Here is a 7,137-nt window from a genome sequence, read left to right on the forward strand (position 1 = left end):
AACCAACTACACTATTACATTTCCCTGCTGTTGTGGTCAGCAAACAGCACCAGCAAATTCACTGCCTGCACTCATCAGCAGCACCAACCTGCTCCTTTCTGCACGTTCCCCACAGGACTGAAGGGGAAAAGCACAAACTGCACATTTTTGAGCAACCAAAATGACTCTTTTTCCTTGCCTTGCTCTTAACTCAGTCCAAGAACTGAGCAAGTTGGGCACATCTCAGGCTAAGCCAAGGAAGTTTTTAGAAAGCAGCTACATCTGCCTTAGTTTGTTACCTCTGGCTAAAAACCTGCAGTAACACCATCTTATAAATGCTGGTATTGCTCTGATTGAAGGCAAACAATTCATGCAGTATTGCTTCAGGTTTTTATACATTTAAAAGCTTGTGCTGCGAGGCATGTTTTGAGTCAGAGGTTGGTCACTTTTTTTCTTGCTAAAAGATAAGTTTCTCTCATTTCCGCCCTTGCTAAATCTATTTGATATTTAGACTCTATGTAGTATCTGATTATTCTGGTATTAAGGTTACATTGAGTCAAAATCTTCAGAAAAAGCATGATTAGCACATGAATAAAAGCTTTCTAAGCAGCCATTGTTTGATAAATGACATCTTTGATCCAGATTTCTTTATAACTCACACAACAGGGTTTATATAATTTGTTACTAATACTGGAAATTAACTGTGGGGTTATTAAAAAAAACCTGTCTCCATCTTTACATAAAAAATACTCAGACTAAGAGAGGCTGTGTATTTTTTCCAATTTCTTGTAGAGATGTTTCTGTGAGTAATGCTTATGAATATATAAATTCCACTTCATATATGCTCTGCTATCAAAGCCCTGTGAAGTCAGCAGAAGCAAGCCTGCACAGACTGCAGGTGGACTTCAGAGAGCACAGTTTTGCAGCTCTTTCCAAGGGGACTTTTTCTGAAGCAAAGTTAGCATATAGATGAAACTACTGTTTTTACAGCATCTAAATGTGCATTATGTGTCAAATATTTTTCCAGGCAGCCCATAGAATCACTCCTTCTCTCTGCTCCTCTCTCACAGCAGTGATATTTTCAGCCAAGCTTTTCCAGTGCAGATGGAACCAGTGAGTTTGTTTTGCACTGCTACCAAGGATCTTCCTCTCAAGGATATCAGCAGCTGTTAGTGTTAGCAAATCCAAAGTTCAAACAACTGTCTCCATATCATTACTGCTCTCCACAAATCTCTCTTGGATTTTGAAATCAAACAAGTCAACCAAAACAAGGCCCCTAGCTACTCTTTGCATCGAAGAGCTCTCTGTTTTCTCTGAGTTTTAGTTGTTCTCAGGATTTTCAGCTAAAGAAAACACTTTGAATATAATCTCTCATATTGGTCCATAAAACAAGATCTGTTAGTGTTAAAAATTGAAAGGCCACTCAGTGCTTCCCATGAAAAAAAAAAATCTCTCTTAAAAATCAAACAATGCAAAAGTAATTTACCAATAAGAAAAAAAAAAAAAACCAAACAAACTTCAATGAAAGTGAAAATACTCAGTGATAGTAAAAACCCAACATATTGAGCTTTAAGCTGCCTGACTTCCTGTCCATTCACTACTTGATATATTCTCTCTTCCTCTTAGAGTTACAGAGGTTTTAACCAGATCCTACCCAACTTTAGCCAAGCTGGCTTCTTCATCATTGCATGTTCTGGCAATCCTGTCAGTTAGAAATTACTACAGTCTACAAAGTTTTAGGGTTCTCAGCAGAAGTACTAGCAGGGAAAATTGCCTTTTACAGAAGTGCTGCAGCACAGATGGCAATAACAAATGTGACTCAAGGCAATGACTGTGTGGATAGGAGAGGGAAAGCAGCAAGGGTAAGGGGAAAATCTGGAACAAATCAATGTTTTATCAGTGTTCTGCTGAAAAACCTACCGAGCTTGGTGCCTTCTTTCTCTGAACACATGGCTGAACTTTAGGTCCAGCAGAGCATGCAGTGACTGTTCTCATGTTGCTATGCACTTCCTTGAGGAAGGAACTGACTGGTGAGTGTGAGGACAGTCCCCAAGCACTCACCTGTCCCACACTCACTTCCAGCCCAAATGCTCTCCATGGACAACAGCTGATGAGCCACAGCATGGCCACAGTCAGCAGCCAAGTAGGAGAACAGAAAGATAGGGAGGGAAAAGGTATTAGCTCATCTGTCCTATCTTCTTGGAAGTGCAAGCTGGTTCTCTGTGCTTAATAGGGTTTTAAATATTTCTTAGAAACTTGTCACTGAACCCAGACCTTATGGATGTTGCTGGTTAAAAAAATAGTTTTTCATATTCTTCAAAGCACATCTCAACATAACTAATGGTGCAGCACTAATTCTCCTCTCCCTTGGCATTCATACCTACAAGAGATCTACTCACAGTGTATTTATACTCAGTACTGCACTAGAGCTTAGCCAAACTCAGACTTAGCTCTTTAGAACTCTTTACTCTTTAGAACCTGTGAGAATTATAATAAGAATATTTGCTTTTAGATTTAAATTTTAAAATATCAGACTGGCAGTTTTAATAATACAATTACAGATGACTAAGTCTTTGTTCTGGTAGGTTTAATATACCAGAAATTCAGGCATACTGGATGCAAATGCATGCCTGCAAAATAAAATTTATTAAAACCCAGTTGCAAAGCTAGTCTTGGATATTTTGATGAAAATTTGGAGAAATACCTTTAATGCTGTTCATTAAATCAATGTGAAGCCCTGACTGTGTAAGTGCCCATAATATGACCCATTCAAAATGCATGTTTCATAAGAGTTCATGAAAAGGGCATCAAGCAGTGGAAGGAAGGGCAGAAACAGGCTGCCTTTGCTCTGAACCTTCAGGAATAACCCACCAAGCCTTCCCTTAAGCATCTGCACAGTTATGGCTTTGGGGTCACCAGATGTGCTAGATTCACTTCTTTAAAGCTTGTTAGTATGAATGTTTCAAAAAGGAAAATAGAAAAAAATATTATGCATTGAGCTATTGTCTTCCAATATAGCCCCACAGAGATGCTGCTTTTGCAACACACTTCTACTGCAGGCAGTAGCTTATGTAGGTTAATACTACAATAAAAGCATACATTTAAGGAATTTCATAATTTACTGCAGTTTTCTCTGTGGTCTGGATTGTGGCTAGCAAAGGGTTAAAACAAGAAGTATAGACAGAGCTCCAGGCAGTAGAAAGCCAGTTTGCACTGCTAATTCATTTGGGGACTCCAAGGGAACCTTTCCATCTTCTGCTCTAATATGTTAAAAGGTGGATGTGTCAGACATAAAACAATCTGTGCTCTTGCTGTAGGCACTTCCACTTGCAGGGCTCTTGCAGAAATGTTGTTACAATGGGTCTGCATTTGCTCCAAACCTTGCCTACAACACTGACTAGGCACAGAAAAAAGCAGCTTTCCTGTTTTGCATACTTGTCATAAGAATGGAGAAAGGAACAGGGAGAGAAGCAGCATCAGAGACAATGCAGAGACAAGAAGGCTTTGACTGGCTCAGCACTTAAGAGAAATGCAGCCTGTCCCTGCTCCTGTCAGGAGGCTGGAACAGGAGCTCCTGCCAAGCTCTGTACAATCAGTAAGTTTCCACTCTCTAGCTGCATGAGCACACAGTTTTGCCTCCAGGAGGAATGTGAGATCATCATGTGAATAGGAATGGTGCAGAGTCCAAAGGGCTCCAAACAGGACAGCCACAGATATTGATGAAAACAGTACCTAGAAAAGTTGAAAACATCCCTGATAGGAAAAGGACTTTGTTTATTAAGATAAATACAAGAAAGGGAACTGCTGTCAATTACAACAGCTCCAGTTCCAGGTCATGGAAGCACTTAGCACTGAACCACTTTTCTGAGCCAGCTGGTTTTATCTGAAAGTAAACGCCAAGAAGAGGATAAGCAATACGTCAGATCTTAGTTGTCCCACTTCACCCTGAATTCTCTGTAAATTTAGAACCTCCCAAAAGCTGTCCTACTATTTTTCTCTCTTATAACATTTAGTATCTTCGCCCTTCTATATGGAAAACAGGAAGTTCAGTGGTTAGACTTCCTGCACCTAAAACTCATTGCCACATTCTCTCTCTCTTTTTTTTTTTTTTTTTTTTTTTGTTTGTTTTGTTTTGTTTTGTGCCATTGGAGAAATGGGAAGACAGTGGTATGACTATTTCAAGTTTGGGAAAGGGACCACAAACACAAGTCACATAAGGTTCTTGAGTTCAGAATGGAATAATCTTCATGTATTTTTTCACTATTTACTGCTTGATAGACTTCAATGGAATAAAACTCTTTTATAGTCAGAAACTTAACACAAAAACAACCAATCCAAGTGAATTTATCTACCAATCCAGACATCTCTGTGTGAATAACGTTTGCTATCTTTCACTCAGCCTTATTCCTGATGTAATTCTGTGCACAAACCTCTCTCTTGGGTGTAGAAACATATGTGGTTCCATCCATCTCACAACTGGCTCTGCCTTCTTGCAAAATTATTGTGCAATGTAAGAAATCACCATCAACTACCAGAGTGTGTTGCCTTTTAGCTCACTTTTCTAATAAGGTTCCTGTAAATCCTCTGAACTACGGCCAGCTGAACACATCTGTTGTTGAGCAGAACACAACCCCATAAAGAGGTACTTCTCTCCTCTGCAAGCCCAAGACTACCAGCTCTTGGAGTCAGAACAACCTACTTCCTAGTTTTGAGGACAAACTCCCTGCCAAAGCACTCCTCAACAGATGTTCTGATTCAGCACTTTCTTTTCCTGTCAAACAACAGTCTCAGCAATGGCACTTCTACCTACTGGGAGGCATCATTGCTTGGGGCCTATGAAGCATGACTGGGAGCCAAAATATACACTCAACAAAAACAGAGATAAAACCATGGCATTTATCAAGACTATTAGATTACAAGACAGTGGAGGAAAAGAGGATATTAATAATAAAGATCAATGGATAAATATTGTAGGCTCACCCACCATCCAAAAGATCATTGTTGGCAAAGACATTTAGGAAATAGCACACTTATGTTCCATTAGAGCCTGGAAGTGACACATTGAAGTTTGTTCAGTTTTATCCAAACTGAAGTATTTCCTTCACACATATGTGCATCACAATGAGCTTTCATTTTGAGTGTGGAAGTCATGCTAAAATAACTGGGAAGAAACCACTGGAAAATTAATGAGGTTGAAAAAAACCAAACCACTGTTTTCCGTAAAGATTTGGACATTGACATATTCACTCAAAATCTACACCCTGTGTTTTATGAAAGAAGTTTGAGCACTGAAGTTTTCACCTGCCATGTCTGAATTATATTGCTTATAAACACAACCGGTGATTTGGCTGCTTCCTCTAAAGCTGAATTCACACTCCCATTTAAGAAAGGGAAACATTATTGCACTGGAAGAACCCTGTTGTTTATCCTGCTTTTAATTGATGTCTCCATTATCTGACCTCTCAAAAAGGCTACAAAAGCAAACACCACAGTAAATGTTTGATTTGCCTACTCTCTCCCTGCCCAGGCTGATTTATTGATTGCAGTTGAAGATTAGCCAACAGTGAAGTGCAACTGATGACATTCTGTGTGAATGAGGTTCCACACAGTCTAAGGAGTTGTTTGAGGATGCTCAGTTTTATTCCAGCTGAAGTATTTCCTTCACACACACACACCAATGCATCACCTCCAGGACAGTGAGAGAAGTCACTTATCTGACCTCGTGGAACATAAGCCTGTATTTTGATCACCAAACAGTTTTAGGTTTTGGGTTTTACAGACTGCTACCTAATTGCATATCATTAACATCACGGTATGCGCTCCTTTCCAGCATTACACACCAGTACTGTTGAAAAATATATGAGCAACATCCAACTCCAGCTGTAACATTCTTTCTTCTAAAGCATGGATGAAAATCAGGAAATTGTTGGAGCTATATTTCTAAGTATTCTATTTTTTTTCCCAGAATTAGGCTGAGATTAAAAATAAACTTCCACAACAACCCACTGTAATATAACAAGCAAAAAAATCCCTATGTTTCTGAAATGGCATCAGCAGCTGGCAGTGCTGGCAAGTTTCTCATGCATAAAAATTTCAGGATATATTTGCCATCTGATTCTAATTACAGTTCCTCCTGTTAGAAAATATCACTAATAACTACAAGCAAGAAGTGCAAAAGAGAACAATTTTCAATATATCCTCACACCTTCAGTCTTTTCTGTGACTAAGTGACTGAGGGAAAAAAAATGTATCTTGGACTTGGTCTAGGATGGAATTCCTAAAGGCAGCTCAGAGAATTAGAAAACAAAAATCCCATCTTTTCACAGCAAATACAAGTTTAGTGACATTGAAAGTCTCACTTGTATCACTTAACATATGCTCAGATCGCCGGATTCCCACCTCACTCCCCCAATAATTTAAATGTATTACTGCAATTGGTTTCAGTAACTCTCTTACATAATATGGAATGAGGGTCCCTGTAAATAACATAGACCCTTTTTCTTGTAATGCTCACCAATGTATTTTGAACTACTTTTCACACCTATATTTCAAAGGTGGTTTGAAAACACTCTTAATGGGGGTTCCTTCAATAGCTTTTTTATAATGTGCCAGCCTGAAAATTGTAAGGGAGTTGAATCATAACCTAGAGGCCTTGTTTCAGTGTTTTTGTAAACAATAGGAAGCCAGTGTTCTTACTGTGACAAATCCTCAGTACTTGTCAAACCCTGAGAATAATACATTCTTAATTTAAGTTTATGTTTACCAGAAGGAAGCAGCAGACATAATAACCTTAGATCCAACTCACTATTAGCTTACTTTTCTGGAATTAATTGTTGCAGAACGGCAAGTAACTTTCCCTCCAAATGCTACAAATTCACATTTTTAAGAAGAAAGCCAACTACCCAAGTACTGTCATTCAGTGCTTGTTCCTTAAAAAAAAAAAAATTAAAAAGACCAGAGATGAAAGCCATTCAAAGAGACCTTTACATATTGTTAAAATAAAAACCTGTCATTTTGTTACCAACATTTATCTCAGAAGCCCTCTATCAGTATCTCTACCACCATCCCAGAGATGCGGGGTTTTCATATACTTGACAAATCCTTGAATGAAGTTGCAATGCTTCCCTCTTCCATCCTCCCTTAGATATTAGAATTGTC

At 38.8% G+C, this 7,137-nt stretch overlaps 1 protein-coding gene across 1 annotated transcript in view; it reads right to left on the reverse strand.

Moving 5' to 3' along the window:
* Nucleotides 1-6,908, reverse strand: part of PXYLP1 (2-phosphoxylose phosphatase 1) — an 84,058-nt gene extending 77,150 nt beyond the window's left edge. The window contains exon 1 of the mRNA XM_068200995.1: nucleotides 6,785-6,908. The gene's annotated coding sequence lies outside the window, so the exon portion shown is untranslated. The remainder of the gene's footprint in view (nucleotides 1-6,784) is intronic.
* Nucleotides 6,909-7,137: the final 229 nt, after the last annotated feature.

This window comes from Anomalospiza imberbis, chromosome 10 (genome assembly GCF_031753505.1).
Source record: "Anomalospiza imberbis isolate Cuckoo-Finch-1a 21T00152 chromosome 10, ASM3175350v1, whole genome shotgun sequence".
NCBI lineage: Eukaryota > Metazoa > Chordata > Aves > Passeriformes > Viduidae > Anomalospiza > Anomalospiza imberbis.